This window comes from Dermacentor andersoni, chromosome 8, assembly GCF_023375885.2.
Source record: "Dermacentor andersoni chromosome 8, qqDerAnde1_hic_scaffold, whole genome shotgun sequence".
Taxonomy (NCBI): Eukaryota; Metazoa; Arthropoda; class Arachnida; order Ixodida; family Ixodidae; genus Dermacentor; species Dermacentor andersoni.
The window spans coordinates 21,081,919-21,098,403 of NC_092821.1; the positions used below are offsets into that span (position 1 = coordinate 21,081,919).

The 16,485-nt window shown below is 47.7% G+C and overlaps 1 pseudogene; it reads left to right on the plus strand.

The window, feature by feature from the left end:
* Nucleotides 1-712: 712 nt before the first annotated feature.
* LOC140212939 (uncharacterized) lies at nucleotides 713-3,205 on the plus strand (annotated as a pseudogene).
* Nucleotides 3,206-16,485: the final 13,280 nt, after the last annotated feature.

Below are 16,485 nucleotides of genomic sequence, written 5' to 3' on the forward strand. Positions count from 1 at the left end.
TGCGGACGAGACACAAAGGGCAGCGTGGACAAAGGCTATATCTCGTGAAAATTTCGTGCCGAGGAAGCGCACAGTGGTAAGCATCGCTTTTTGTTCTGCTTTTCAGAATGCTTGTGCTAAATTTACGTGCTTCGTGCGACATTTGTTCTGTAACTTACTTGGTAGAGCAGATCCTTTTTACTATTACGTTGCTTGCCGAGTTTTGGTTCTCAGTTATTTAGCTTGCCGAATTGTGTGTGCCTGTCTTCTAAGCATAACTGACCCCCGTTTCACTTTGTTTTTAGGTGTGTGAAAAACACTCTGAGAAGAGTGACTTCGTCACGGTTGCATCGTACACGGACTTGAAGACTGGAAAAGTTATTGAAGCACCGCTGGAGCGTGCTCGCCTTAAGCCAACTGCTGTGCCCAGTCTTTTACCGGCTGCCCTAAATATACGTCTCAACCAAAGCGAACGCGGGAAGCTCCTGCAGAAAAGAAAGCTCAACTCGAAGCAGCATCGGTGCGAAAAGCGATAGAGCTTTCTGCTGCTGCGCAAGAAGAAGAAGATCGCAGGAACAAAATTTGCAGTTTTGACGAACTTTGTTGTGCCCTTCCGACGGTAAAGACTTCAAACTTCTGGACTGTGATCACTAGACAGTCAAGGGTTTTGCTTCTTGTCCTCTCCCTCGACTGTGCTCCCGCAGTGCACTCGTCAGTGGGGGTGTTAGAGGATATGTCTGTTCAGGTGTTCCTCGGAGGGTCCCGTCTTCACAAACTTGGAGATGTCTGCGTGCAATCAGAATTAAAGGATTTAAGGGAGCTTGACCGAGTGCTGCAATCTGTGGAAAAGCTGCAAAGTTGTTGTGCTGATAACAGCGAAAAAGAAAAGGAACACCAGCTACTTTCAACTGTGCTGATGCTCCTGGATGAAGTGAACAATGAATATGAGCTCCAAGAACATCATGGATGGAACTTAGAGGTACTGAAATTTGTGAGATGCCAAGTCGAGCTTGTGTTGAGAAATACACCACGATATCCAACAAATGTGCTTGTGTTTTTAGGTCTGCTGTATACCATTTCTCCACATGCGTACAAGTTCATCAGAAGTTCTCTTAAAGTCAAGCTGCCACACCCAGACACAATTCGACGATTATGTTCGTCATACCACTTGAATCCAGCTCTCGAGCAGTAAGATTTTAGTTTTTTGAACTATGCTAAAACTGGCTTGCAAGCAATGGCCGAGCATGAGCGCGCTGTAACATTAATGATGGATGAGATCCATCTTCAAACCTATTTTGAATACAAAGCAGGCTTCGTTACAGGTGCCGCAGCCAATAGTTCCAATCCAACTAAAACAGCGTATGTGTTCATGTTGCAGAGCCTTTTGTCGAGCAACAAGGATGTGGTTCGCATTTTACCAGTGGCACAGATCGATGCAAAAGCACTGCATAAATTTTTGCTAAAGCTCATCCTTGACCTTGAGTCACTTGGTTTAAAGGTACTAGCAGTTGTTTCAGACAACAATGCTATAAACCGAAAACCCATGCCATTTTTTGCTAGCCTGTACACCTTCTTAAGTCAATCAGGAACAACTGGCTAGACCAGAGAAACAGTGGAAAGTGCATGCATTACCCTGATCCGAGCATCAATGACACAAAGCCACCTATTCTTACTGCATCATTTAAATCTTTGTCTTATTTACATGACGCTGAGCAGAATAACCTTTTAAAGCTGGCACCAACGCTTTCACTAAAAGCACTAAACCCATCAACTATAGAGCGTCAGAACGTTAAGCTGGCTCTCAGAATATTTAACGAATCGACAGTTGCTGCATTGCAATGCTCCACAGTGCAACATGCCAAAGTAACGGCAGATTTCATTAAGACCATTTTGACATGGTGGCGAATAGCAAATGTGAAGACACCGAGAAAGGGTCAACGCTTACACGATGAAATGCAGTATCCCATTGTGTCAACATATCCACAGCTGGAATTTTTGAGAAAAATAACAGAGTGGCTAGACTACTGGGCTAGCCTCAAGCACGATGCCGGCCACCTGACGAAAGAAACGCAGTTGGCTTTTGGCCACACGAGCCACGCTCTGCACGAGATCTCTCTATACTGCCTGGAAGAGCTAGGATTTCAGTATGTGCTCCTTGGAAAATTTCAAACAGATTGCTTTGAAGACAGGTGTGGGATGCACCTCCAGCTATCTGGTGCCCAATACCACATCTCGATCAGGCAGATATATGAATCTGAGAACAAGCTTAGGCTTCAAAAAGTACTGGACTTGCCTGACCTGGACGTTATTGCACAGCCAATCCCTACCATAAGTGTTGATTCACTTCGTGGACAGTTCATTGCAGTGACCGATGCTGATGTCGCTAAAAAATCGTCAATGAGTCCCGCTGTTACATATGTTGCTGGGTATTGTGCACATGTGACAATGAAAAAGCTCATGTGCTTGTCCTGGAAAGAAAACCTTATACTGGAGGATACCAGTTTGGACAACGAAGACACACTGCTCATTGCAGGTATGACACGAGGAGGACTGAAGTTTCCGTGTGCTGTTGTAGTGAACAGAAATAGTTCTTGATAAATTGAGGATTGAGGAGTTGGCGTCAAAATTTCTTGCTCTTCCGAATCAGAAAGAGGCCCTTGTAGCTCTTGTGTCAACCGTTCCGCATGATTCTGGAGGCCTTGATGACCTTGGTGCCTGTAATTCTGGCCACTCGCCAGAAAAAGTCATGCACCGTATTTTGAGTGCAGCTGCCAACAGGCTGTTGAATAATTAGTGCAAAACCAAAAATGACAAAACTGTTTTAAATAGGAAGCGTAAATTGCAAACTCTGAAGAGCTGAAGATTGATGTCCGTATGGTTTACTGGCAACTGTCTTTCAGTAGTGATAGTTTCTTGTACATATAATTACATGATTATGATAGCTCTGTATTAAGCCATTTTATATTTTGTTCACGCTCTTTTTATACTAAGCCACTGCTGCATATAGCACTGTATTGGATGAAAACCTGTGTTCCAAAATGTATCGCTTTTGTATGATGGACATGTATATGTAAATATCTATGCTGGTTGCTGTTTGACACACTGTGGTGGTCAACAAATTGTACTTTTTTATTCTGTGCTTGAGGTGTATATCTCACCATGTCACAGAACTAGTTGACGGCTGCCTTGTGTGTTTGTGTGAAGCGCTGAAATAAACTCTTCATTACCTGTATTCATTGCATATTTTCTTGACGTCTTTCAGGTTTGTTTTGAGATATCTGTGCAGCATGTAGCACCTATAGATCAGCACATGAGGGAAGCTAACAGTCACCACAACCGAGGAAAGTGTAGGGGGTAAAGAAGTGGTGGTAAACAATACGAAGTGAATATGTTAATCATTTTGTGGCTGCAAGGTAAATGACTAGTTATAATAAAAAAAGAAACGACATGCCGCAGGTTGGATCTGAGGCCACGACCTCTGAGTGGATTTGTTATGAATTAGTTGCTGTAAGGCTAACAAATGGGCTTTTTGCTTGCAAAGCTGAGTTAAAAAAATAATTTTAGGGAGAAAAAGAACAAGCACGAATACTAAGTTCGCCGTGCAGTAAATGACAAAGGCTTGCGGCTTCTCATGCCTGAATTAGCCTAAAAACCACGTGACGTACTTCCGAGGGGTATATCTGTTAATAGGGACACTTTAAATACAAGTAAGCCGGCACAAAACACGCGGTATCATTGAAAACAGGTCCTCTGATGGCAGGCGAGAGAAACCGTGTCGGGTGAAGCTGACTTCCAGGCCGATCCCTTGTGCGTGGCGTAACGGACGCGTGCGGAGGCCTTGAGCTAATCTAGTTGGTGTTGGATCTACCCACACCCCGACACACCGGTCAAGGGGCTGATGCCACCGCCTCAGATGCAGGCTGGGAGGTCTTAGGTCCCAGAGCCTCTTCAGGCAGTTGGACAAGCCGGAGCTGGAGCTCCGAGTGCGAGCTGCGCAGCAGGGTCTCCCAGGTGTCTCTACTACCAGTATTGTGCATCTCCCAGGGCAAGTACGGGCCTTCCAGTATGTGGTCCAGGGTCCCTCTCACCCCACAAAGATTACACCTATCGCTCCTGGCCTCGGGGGACACGTGGTTCGACATAACTGGGTGCGGACACACATAAGTTTGCAGTCGCCTGTACGCGACTGCTTGTCGTTTAATTTCAAGTGTGGTAGGGATACCAGTCGACGAGCCAATATATAACCTTGCGTGATCTCCCCATATTTCAGCATGCGCTCTCCGCTCCCTCGGTCATCGAGGCGGCTCGGCGGTAGAGATCTCGAGCCAGCTCGTGGGCCGTCTCGTTGCCGGAGACGGATTCGTGCGCCGGAGTCCAAACTATTTGAATTTTTCTTTTTAACTTTTTCTGACCCAGGATTCTGGTAACTAAGGGCGAGGCCCTTCCCTTGCTAAATATTGTGTGGCACTTTTGCTGTCACTGATCACAAATTTTGCGTCCGTTCCAGCGCAAGCTAACGCGATCGCAATTTCCTCGTCAACTTCTGTGCTCCGCTCGCGCAGAGTGGCAGCTATCACGGGATTACCCCGGTCTCTGACGGCTGTTGCCACCGTAAAACCGCCGCCACCTCCCGCCGCGTCTACATAGGCCATCTCTTGTTCAAAAATTTCGCCGAATCTAATTTGTAATGCTTGGCCTCATTTTTGCCTCCTGTCTTGTGTTATGTTCCGGGTGCATGTTTTTTGGCAGGGGGGGATGAGATTTTTTTCTGACTTCACTATCTACCTGCACTTTTTGTGTGGGACGTCTATCCGGATTCATTCAAACTTTGGCCAATGTGGCTCTTCCTGTCCTCGTGGTGCTAAGACTCTCAATCTGAGAGGTTCGAACCGTTTCCGCCAGTTCTGCGCCTGAGTTGTGCACCCCGAGAGCCATCAGACTCTCTGTGGATGTGTGCATGGGCAGTCCCAGCGCTCTTTTTACGCAGTTTCTCATTATAGAATTAATCGTTTCTCTTTCCACCGCTTTCAAATCGAGATATGGCGTTGCGTAGCTCACCCGGCTGAAGATGCACGCCTGTATTCGTTTAATCAAAATTTTGTCCTTTACCTCTCCGCCTTTGCTGGCCACCCACCTATAGGCTCAGGGTCTGCATCGCGTGATCCTGCGCCCTCTTGACGGTCTCGCCATTATGGCCGTGTGACTGGAGAATTAGGCCCAAGATTCTGATTTGCTCGAATATTGGTCCCTCCTTACCCACCACTTTATTTTGGTCTCCGATGGTGCCTTGCACCTTAAGTGCTTCGGATTGTATATAAACAATTCAGATTTCTGCGGCGAGCACGCTATGCTATCTCTCTCTTGGCCGCGTAATGGACTATGGTGTCAGTGGCGGCCTAGAGCAGGCTTTCGAGGGCCGAATCACTTCTCCGGTTGGCCCAGAGGGTGATATGATCCGCATATATACTAAATTTTAATTCCTCGAGCTTTGCCAATTGCTCGGGGAACTGCCACGTTGAAGAGTAGGGGAGATAGCACTGATTCCTGGGGCGTGCCCTTACTCCCTAGCTTAATTGTGGGGGATTACAGCGTCTGGAACTTCATGCAAGCAGTTCTGGCCATCAGCAAGTCCCTGATGTACCGATATGTCCTGGTACCTGCATTAGTCTTGTTCAGCCCTTGTAGGACTGCCTCATGCTTTATGTTGTCGAAAGCCTTCGTGAGGTCCAGCCCTAGAATTGCTTTTGCATCTTGAGACCTAGAGTCTATTATAACATGCTTGATTTGGAGCATGACGTCCTGCGTACACAACGAGGTCGGAACCCAAACCATCTCATACGGCCACAGATCGCCTTGCTCCATGAAGCACATCTGTCTTGTCTGGACGACGTGCTCCATCGATTTGCCCACGCATGAAGTTAAGGGAATTGGCCGTAAGTTAGCCAATTGTGGAGGCTTCCCGGGTTTAGGTATTAAAATAGTGCTTGCCTTCCACTGTTGTGGTAGCTCGCCTTTATCCCAACATTCCTTCATGTACTCCGTCAGATACCTAATGGAGTCATCGTCTAAGTTCCTGAGCATTTTGTTCGTTACCCCGTCAGGGCCCGGAGGCGACTTCATCTTAAGTCTTACAATCTCTGCCCTCACTTCCGCTTCTTTGATGGGGCGTCCAACGCCTCGTTAGGCGCTCCACCATAGTCGGGAAGTGGAGTTCGCTACGTTTCCCCCCTGTACGTCTCAATTAATTTGTTCATGAAATAATCATTGTTCGCTTCGAACGCGTGCCTCGCTTTTACCAATCTTATGCCGGATTGAGTCTTTGAGCCTTCGGGGTCCAAAAAGTGCCGGAGGATGCTCCACGTCTTGGAGAGGTTCATTCTCCCCTCCATTTTGTCACACTTGTTGCCCCAATATTGTTGGCATAATTTGAAAGTATAATCTTCGATTTCACTATTATGCCTCGTAATCCTCCTTCTGAGGTTGTGGTTCCATTTCTATTTTTTGAGACGACGTTCCGTGATTTGCTTAGCTTTCCACATATGCAGAAGATGGCTGTCCGCAATCTCCGGGGCGTTATCCCCTTCGTGCGTTTTTGTCGTCTCTCTAACGTCCGATTTAAGCGCCGTCGCCCACTCCTCGATGTTTCTGATGGGCCCCCGTTCCTCTGGCAATCAAATGTGGCAGTTCCACTGCCAGGTTTGATTTTCATTTGTGGGCGTGGCCGTTTTGCAGTTGCGTGACGATCCGCTCCATATTCTGTAGCCACCCATTCATGGCGACGATCTCATTCTTAGCCTTTGGCATTCCTCGGCCTGTTTCTGAACTGCCCCAATGACAGCTTGAAGTTGGATGTTGATATGGTTCATAAATTCATTCATCTTGCCGTCTCACCTTTCCAAATTTCCCACCTTTTTCTCTATAGCCTGAAAAGGGTCGGTGTCTTGAATTTTGCGTTTCATCGGTGGCGGGAGGGACGCCTCAGATCCTCTCCTTGCAGCTGTTGACGTGCCGCTGAGGGGGTCTTTTGTCCGGAGTTGTTCCTTTAAGTTTTGGATTTCGGACCGCTGCGATTCGACTACCCCCGTTGATTTTTCTACCATTTTCTTTAATTCCTCAATTTCCTCGTCCCGTTTATCATGAAGGGAACGAAGGAATTAGAGAGATCAGGATGCCTTTCAATACGCACTTACAAAGTGAGATACACGGAAGAAGAACCATGTGCTTGCAGTGGTAAAGCTCGGGAAACGATGAAGCATGTTTTATTGGAATGTGAATAGGTACCTCTAGCCTCCTTGAAGCCCTTGGGTTCAGCGAGAGCAGGGAGAAGTAAACATGTGCGCCGTAAAGGTTAGTCAGAGGCGATTCGAAGATGGGCGGAAGAAAAGTAGGCAAACGGCAAACAACAGAGGCGCACAAAGACAAAGTTCCCAATAGGGGTTCAAAGTTTGTAAACAGGGATAAGGTGCCTCAGAAAGGCTGGCCAACGTTTCGATAGGAGGACCTATCTTCGTCAAAGGCAGCCTCGTCATCCTCGGCATGTCAGTTTTAAAGGGTTAGTGCAGTGACGTCCCGTGCGGGCGTTGTCGCTCGCGGCTGGTTTTAAAGGGAGAGACTTCAGAGGAAACGAGCGCTGTCGTCCGACGTCTGAGCTTCGTTGCCAAGACGGGAGGACAAGAGCCGAAGAGAGGGAGCGTGGGGAGAATAGAAAAGAAAGAAAGGCGGAGAGAGAAAAAAAAAGGACAAATAAAGGAGGGGGAAGCCAGGGTGACACCAAGACAGGAAAAAGAAAGAGAGAGAGAAAGAACAAGAAACAGGAAAAAAAATTTTTTTAAAGGAAAGACGGAACCCTGGGAGCGCGTACTGGATGCGGGAGGTTAGGAAGCATTTAGGGGTACTGTTGGCGGCATGTTCTTATGGCATGACAAAAGACGGTCAGGTGGTCAGTGCGCGAGTAAGAAAATAAAAATAAGAAAAAAAACCATGGGTTGAAACAGTGACTTGAGTAGCATAGCAGCCATACGTCGAGTAATTTTGAAGTAGTTAAGATGGCGACGAGGAGTCTGCGGTGCAATGTATAGGGTGACTGAAAGGCAGCGGCATTGCCTTTCAAGGGGCATTGCAACAGTCGCTCAGCGTAGGTGTCGTTACGGCGGCATCCAGAAATGTCGATGCCGTGGGTTGAGGCGCCGAAAAGAAATATTGACTTCGGAATGTGTTGGTGAGGGGGTTTCAAAAAAATATATAGAGAAAAAAGAAGCGAAAAGAGAGGGGGGACCGAAACCGGAATAACAAACAGGAGGGTGACGTGCGCAGAAGCGGGCAGGGGCTAGTGTACATGGGAGAATGGGTTCGTACAGTTGATATAGGCGTAAGAACCTGAAAGAGTATATTAAATCGAGTAGTAGGCAGGAAAAGATTTTTCCAAATGGAAGAGTGGGTGACGTTAAGAATTAAGGTTAGCTGGTGGTATAATGTGTTTTGTGTCTTGGTCGATGATATTAGAATTTCAGATTTAAGTTACCGCTTTTAAAGATTCTAAGTTGCCGCGTGCCAAATTAATTCCCGTTGAGTGTAGGCAATTAAACTTGTGTGTGAGGTATGATTCCGTATACTTCCTTTTGCGAGCGGAACGGCAATTTGTTTGTAGTATATAGATCCTTGCTTTGTCAAATATATGACCATGTTCATTAAAGTGGCTGGCTACTGCTTTGGGCAAATTGTGTTTTGTGTCCACGCGGTGACCGTTGAGTCTTGTATGAATTTGTTGTCCAGTCTCACCTATGTATTGTTTGCTACAAGCGGCGCATTCTAGACAGTAGACTACGTTGCTTGATGTGCAGGTGAGAGCCGAAGTTACTATGTGTGCGTAATTCGACGCTGCACTTTTTACTGTAGTAGTAGATTGAATAAGTTTGCATGTAGAGCACCTGGGGCGGCCACAGGGATTGGTTCCCAACTTCCTCTTTGTCTTTAGTTTGGCGTATACAAGAACATCTTTAAAATTAGTGGAACCCGCCGTGGTTGCTCAGTGGCTATGGTGTTGGGCTGCTGAGCACGAGGTCGCGGGATCGAATCCCGGCCACGGCGGCCGCATTTCGATGGGGGCGAAATGCGAAAACACCCGTGTACTTAGATTTAGGTGCACGTTAAAGAACCCCAGGTGGTCGAAATTTCCGGAGTCCTCCACTACGGCGTGCCTCATAACCAGAAAGTGGTTTTGGCACGTAAAACCCCATAATTTATTTTTTTTTAAAATTAGTGGTGCGTCTGTAGGTTACTCTGGGAGGGTCGGGAAAAATCTTATTCAGTTTCTGGTTGCTGGCGAGAATTGGGTAGTATTTACTGAGGATGTCATTCAGTTTGGGAGTGCGTTGGAGAATCTAGTAGTAAGAAGAGGCGTTGTTGTTTCTAGAAACAGATTTCCTAACGCGCTGCACTGCCAAGCCCCACACATGCCTACGATACATAGACGACATACTCATAATGGTCAAGACAGTCTAGATAAATATGTAGCATTTCTAAACTCTTTTCACCGAACAATAAAATTCACATCAGAATCCTCGACTGAGCGCATAAACTTTCTGGACACAACAATATACATTGACAATGGGGAGCTAAAGACAACGCTGTATAGGAAACCTTTCGACAAACCACAGTACCTAGAATATACCAGCCACCATCCCACACATTGCAAACAAGGCATCATTAAAGGCCAAGCCACACGACTACGTCGCATTTGCGTTGAAAACCAAGACTACATAGATAGACTAGATCACCTTAAAGAAACCCTACCAAACAGGAACCACCCAGACAGTGACCATCAAACACCCTACACCGCTGCAACCAAACTTGATCGAGGCGAGCTCCTGAAGCCCCGCCCGAGGATCACAAGAACAACAACACCTCTTCCTACTACTAAATTCTCAAACGCACTCCCAAACGCGAATAACATCCTCAGTAAATACTACCGAATTCTCACCAGCAACCAGAAACTTAATAAGATTTTTCCCGACCCACCCAGAGTAACCTACAGACGCAACACTAATTTTAAAGATGTTCTTGTACACGCCAAACTAAAGACAAAGAGGAAGTTGGGAACCAATCTCTGGGGCCACCCCAGGTGCTCTACATGCAAACATGTTCAATCTACTACTACAGTAAAAAGTACAGCGTCGAATTATGCACACAGGATAACTTCGGCTCTCACCTGCACATCAAGCAACGTAGTCTACGGTCTAGAATGCGCCACTTGTAGCAAACAATACATAGGTGAGACTGGACAACAAATTCCTACAAGACTCAACGGTCACCGCGCGGACACAAAACACAATTTACCCAAAGCAGTAGCCAGCAACTTTAATGAACATGGTCATAGATTTGACAAAGCAAGGCTCTATATACTACAAACAAATTTCCGTTCCGCTCGCGAAAGGAAGTATACGGAATCATACCTCATACACAAGTTTAATTGCCTACACCCGACGGGAATTAATTTGGCACGTGCAACTTAGAATCTTTAAAAGCGGTAACCTAAATCTGAAATTCTCATATCATCAACCAAGACACAAAACATATTACGCCACCAGCTAACCTTAATTCTTAACCTCACCTACTCTTCCGTATGGAAAAAATTTTTCCTACCTGCTACTCGATTTAATATACTCTTTCAGGTTTTTACGCCTATATCAACTGTACGAACCCATTCTCCCATGTACACTAGCCCCTGCCCGCTTCTGCGCACGTCACCCTCCTGTTTGTTATTCAGGTTTCGGTCCCCCCTCTCTTGTCCCTTCTTTTTTCTTCATATATTTTTTGAAACCGCCTCACCAACACATTCCGAAGTCAATATTTCTTTTCGGCGCCTCAACCCAGGGTATCGGCATTTCTGGATGCCGCCGTAACGACACCTACGCTGAGCGACTGGAACAATGCCCCTTGAAAGACCATGCCGCTGCCTTTCAGTCACCCCATACATTGCACCGCAGACTCCTCGTCGCCATCTTAACTACTTCAATATTACTCGACGTATTGCTGCTATGCTACTCAAGTCACTGCTTCAACCCATGGTTTTCTTTATTTTTATTTTGTGTTACTCGCGCACTGACCACCTGACCGTCTTTTGTAATGCCATAAGAACATGCCGCCGACGGTACCCCTAAATGCTTCCTAACCTCCCGCATCCCGTACGCGCTTCCAGGTCTTTCGTGAAAAAAAATTTTTTTCCTGTTTCTTGTTCTTTCTCTCTCTCTTTCTTTTTTCTGTCTTGGTGTCACCCTGGCTTCCCCCTCTTTTATTTGTCCTTTTTTTCTCTCTCCGCCTTTCTTTCTTTTCTATTCTCCCCACGCTCCCACTCTTCGGCTCTTGTCCTCCCGTCTTGGCAACGAAGCTCACAGACGTCGGACGACAGCGCTCGTTTCCTCTGAAGTCTCTCCCTTTAAAACCAGCCGCGAGCGACAACGCCCGCACGGGACGTCACTCCACTAACCCTTTAAAACTGACATGCCGAGGATGACGAGGCCGCCTTTGACGAAGATAGGTCCTCCTATCGAAACATTGGCCAGCCTTTCTGAGGCACCTTATCCCTGTTTACAAACTTTATACCACAGCGTGCTATTCCATCTGTCAACCCCTTTCTTGATTTTGGACAAAAGGGTTCAGAAAGTTTGGTACAATAGCTTGGTGGCGCAACGCACCACCTAGTTCAGAAGGGGACGATCATAGCATCCACCCATTCATCCATTCTGGAATGCCCGTTTTTAACGTGTTACCATCTTCCTTCGTTTATTTATTTATTTATTTATTTATTTATTTATTGCTTCCGCGGCCAAAGCGACCGCTGTCGACGGCCCACTGGAAGTCATGGTTCCACGATCCAATCAACACGGCTGCCGGAAGCAGGATGGATGGATGGATAAAATTTTATTGGATCTATTTAAATGTGGTTGGGCCCCTAGACGTCCGGGAGCCCCCTGGCCGACATCTCTGGGCAAGCATGGTCCACCAGCCAGAGCTGGTCATCCGAGCAAGTGATCCGAAGAGCGGCCTCCCACGAGGCAAAGGAAGGGTTGGGAATAGAGTCACTGGAAAAAATTTCAGAGTACCGCAAAGGTCCGGATTTGACTGGCAACACTGAGCGGCCACCGCCATATACCTTCCAAGCCGACTGCGTCGCGTGGAGGCCGCCGTGTTGGAAGAGCTTGATATTCAGTGACACATCGGGTTGAGTGTTTAATGAAGTACAAATACTTTGTGCCCGGAGATAATGGTTGCTAAGAACGAAAAGAAAACGTTATTTTGTGCGAAGTAATGCAGCCGGCGGTTGTTTTGCACTCCGATCGTGTTTACTGCTGGAACTGTGCTATGATTGTGGGCAGCAGCTTAGCGCTGCTATCGGGAGCTTATGCACGCGTTTTTTTTCCCTTCCGCGGAGCGAGCTACGTAGGAAACATTTCGTCACTTCGAGCCGGAATGAGGCAAGCTTGTGCTTTTGGGCATGGGCATCGTGGACCGCCGTCGGCTTCCATTGAATGTTTCCAAGCAGGACGAAACTAACACCTGACAGTGTCATCGGCACGTACGTTCATTGTATAATTTCACAAGCTAAATCGGATACATTTATTTAGTTTGTAATCGGATACCGCGCGTTCTCGACTCTGCCCGGCGACTTCGTCCGCCGTATACGCACGACACACTGCGACTGCCGTGTGCGCACCGGTGTTTGGCCGTTATCATAAGACGATCTGTGCGCAGCAGGCGTAAAAACCAACTTCGATTACCATTTTGCGCACTAAATCTTGTGGAAGGCCAATATGAGCCATTTGCGTTATTACAGCAACGTATATGTACTTCTGTACACTGATAATGCGCGAGTTTGCTACATTGCAATTTATGAACGCGGCTGTCTAGTGCGTCCATGAGCGGCTACTCTTAACTTATTTATGACTGTTTTCTTAGACTGCCAAGATATGCTGCCTGTGTAAAAAAAAAGCAGGAACGCCGGCTGGTGACGCAGCACTTTTTTTTTCTAAATTACATAGGCGATGTATAAAATTCTTGTGCTTTCAGAGCGGTTTATGTAACATGCATAGTGACAGAGTGAAACTAAAGCTACTAGGTGTTCTGTTGTTTTGTATTTCTTGTTATGCATCAAGCACAACAGTATTTGGGCATGTACCGTAGCATTTCAACATAAAACATAATATGTATGCTGACTTGAGTTATTGCATGTGCTCGGCTTACAAACTCAAAATTTGAAGCATGTGTTGTGAATACCACCTGGCCATTGGGCTCAAGCTCGAAATGCGTATGTATAAATGAGCAAAGGATAAGTGGAAAAAAGGAAGTATCATGGGCCTCGTATTGACCAGGTTTTTATTGACTGCGATCGTCACGATCTGCGAAAAAGAAGTGCGATATGGGTCGAGTGACTCGAGGCGAGAGCGCGCGGAGAAATCATGCGAGTACCTGGTGCACGTGAGGACGTGGAATTCTCGCGCGACAAGTGTGCCTTCGCGTGCCACGAGCACGGAATAACCACGTGTGTTGAGCAACAAACGCGTACACGTGTACCCGCGTCAAGCGTGCAATACGCGAACGATCCCTACAATGAACTCCTATTTTCGTAGCATCGCTAACACCGCGTGCACTTCGCTTAAGTATCTTCTAAAACAGTGCCGAAAAGCACAAGCAAGGTATACTTATACCTCGCACACGCGGGTGTTTGTTGTAGGCTTGAAATTCTCCCGGCCGGTTCTGTGTCACCACGCAGAACGACGCTCTCGGTCATTTTTCCCGGCCGGAATCTAGAAAAAAAAGTCTTTCCAGACTCAGTTCGGTTGCTGCATCCGAAGGCGCAGCAGCCAGGCACGATTTCCTTGCAACCAAATGCGAGCGCGACAATCGGAACACAAAAAAACGTAGGAAACCTGCGCTGCCTGCGCTCTAACTCAGCCGGCCCGCCCGGCGCTTGGAAGGTGTATGGCGCCCCAGAGGTCACGTGGCACGGTTGGGCCAATGAACGCGCCGGCGGCGCGGGGAAAACGAATGCGGTACTCTGAAATTTTTTCGAGTGACTCTAGTTGGGAATAGGCTGTACCGCCATGGGCGTGGGGCAGCTCCACAAACAGTGGAAAAGATCTGCCCGGGGCGCTCGGCAGGTGGTACATTGTGGGTTATGGAGACCAGGGCAAAATAAATGTGCCAGATAGGGCGAAATAAATGCTTTGGTCTGGATCTGGCGCCAGATTGAACTTTGATGGGTGGTAAGGGAATGGTGAGGGGGAGGTAAATCTCGCCTACCATGCCTGTAATACGTGGTATACTGGTGGTAGATGCAGATCCCCTCTCCTAGTTTTTCCATGGAGTTGGGTGAGTGGTCGTCCAGGGTCCGGAGGGATTGGGTTGGATTGGCGGCAACTTAATTTATGCCTGCAGTTGGGCGCCCGCGCGCCCCGACGAGGGCCTACGTCATCTACGAAGTCGCCGTTACTCGGCGCGGGTCTGCGCTTGCCGTTGCCGGCTCGCTGGGTCCGTGCCTTTCGAGCGCCTCGAAGACCTGCTGGACGACCCAGAGCTGTTCGTCTCGGTCGTAGCTCTTCGCGGCTGCCTCGAGCCCGGAGGTTTTTCCGGAGGGAAGAACCTCGGACATGCGCATTAACGCGCTTGTTCCCGGGGACACACTCATGCCCAAGTACCCACGTGATAGTCTGGTGGGGAAGCGAAGGAATGTTTTGCAAAATGTGTGTGACCGTCTTAGGTGCTACGCTTTGAAGGAAATAAAGGTATGCACTTTGGGAATCGGTGCAGATTTCTGTAATGGTAGAATCGGCAGCCGCATGTGCCACTGCTAGGGCTAATGCGACCCCCTCAGCCACATCGGTGCTCGCTGTTTTAATTGAGGCAGAGATGTTAATGCCGCCGTCCTCCGTCATGGTAGCGGCCGTGACCGTTCCTTTGAGCGGACCGACCGCGGCGTCGTCATAAAGACGTCTTCGCGATTTTGGTAACGTCGGACGTAGTAATCAGCCCGCGCCTTACGTCGACCCGGATAGCGGTGCGAATTCATCTTTCGTGGCAACGGTTTGAGTTACATGTTAGCTGCGAGTCTTACAGGAATAGGGAACCACGGCTCTTCTATTGGGATCGTGCCGCTTGGCTCACATCCCAGAGTTCGGAGTAGGTTTCACCCAGTGGATGTTCGGGTGAAGCGCAGAAGCTGATTACTTCTCTGTGTCTCTATGATTTCCTGGACGGTATTATAAAGACCAGTCTGTAGGAGGCGGGTAGTACTAGCGCGCGTCGGCAGCCTCAGTGCGGTCTTAACCACCCGCCTGATTTTACGATTGGCCTGATCCATTTGTTTTTGAGTGAGGTGGTGGTACGGGAGGTGGTAGGCAAGGCGACTGACCACTAAAGTTTCAATCATTTGCATGGTGTCCTTTTCACATTTTCAGACAAGCCGTGATTGCGGGACGCAATCCGGCGAACCAGTCCTGAGATTTGTTTTATTTGCTTATCGAGGAGGTTCAGTGTAAAATTCGCTTCTAGGTTAGATTGGATGTGCAGACCTAGTATCCTGATTCTATGTACCTTAGGCACTTGTTGACCGTGTATGAACAGGTGTATGCCTGGTTCGCCTTTGTGGGGTTTAATAGTGAGCGATTCGGACTTTTCTGGCGAGGAGAAGAACCCCATTATGTGAACATGCCGTTCGATAACGTTGATAGCTGTTTGTAGGATATCTTGCACCTCCCTAATAGAGCCTTGTGACAGCCATAGAGTCATATCATCAGCATAGAAAGCGTGGTGCAATTTATTGATACCTGCGAGCTCTCTGGCGAGTGGGGCCATGGCTACGTTAAATAATAGTGGTGATAGGACTGCTCCCTGGGGTGTGCGCCTGTTTGGGTGGGCAAAAGCGGCCGATGTGAGTGGACCTAATCTAATCTCGGTGGTATAATTTTCCAAAAAAGCTTTCACATAATGCCAGATCCTACGGCCGCAACCTGTGGTGGCAAGGGTCCTGAGGATATGGTCGTGTCCTACGTTCTCAAAGGCCTTTTGTATGTCTAATGCTAGGATGGCTCTGGTGCGGGCTTTCCGTCATTTGGAATTTAATAAGGTCTCTTTAATATGCAAGAGGACATCTTGCACCGATAGGCTGGGGCGGGAGCAAACTGAGTGTTGGGGAAGAAATGCTTAGCTTCTAAGTGCGGTTGTAGTCGACGGACAATCGCGTGCTCAAAAAGTTTGCCTACACAACTCGTGAGCGAGATAGGTCGTAAATTCTGAAGCAGTAAGGGTTTACTCTGTTTCGGTATAAGATTAATCTGGGCGTGTTTTCAATCGCCAGGCAGTATGCCGTTTCGCCAGGGTTCGTTAAAGAGATCCGTGAGATCCTGCAAAGATATGTCATCTAAACTTCGGAGGACTTTGTACGTTATCCGGTCGGGCCCTGGTGCAGTGTCCCTGGTAATATAGCCAAGGGCCTGTTTCACCTACGGCAGT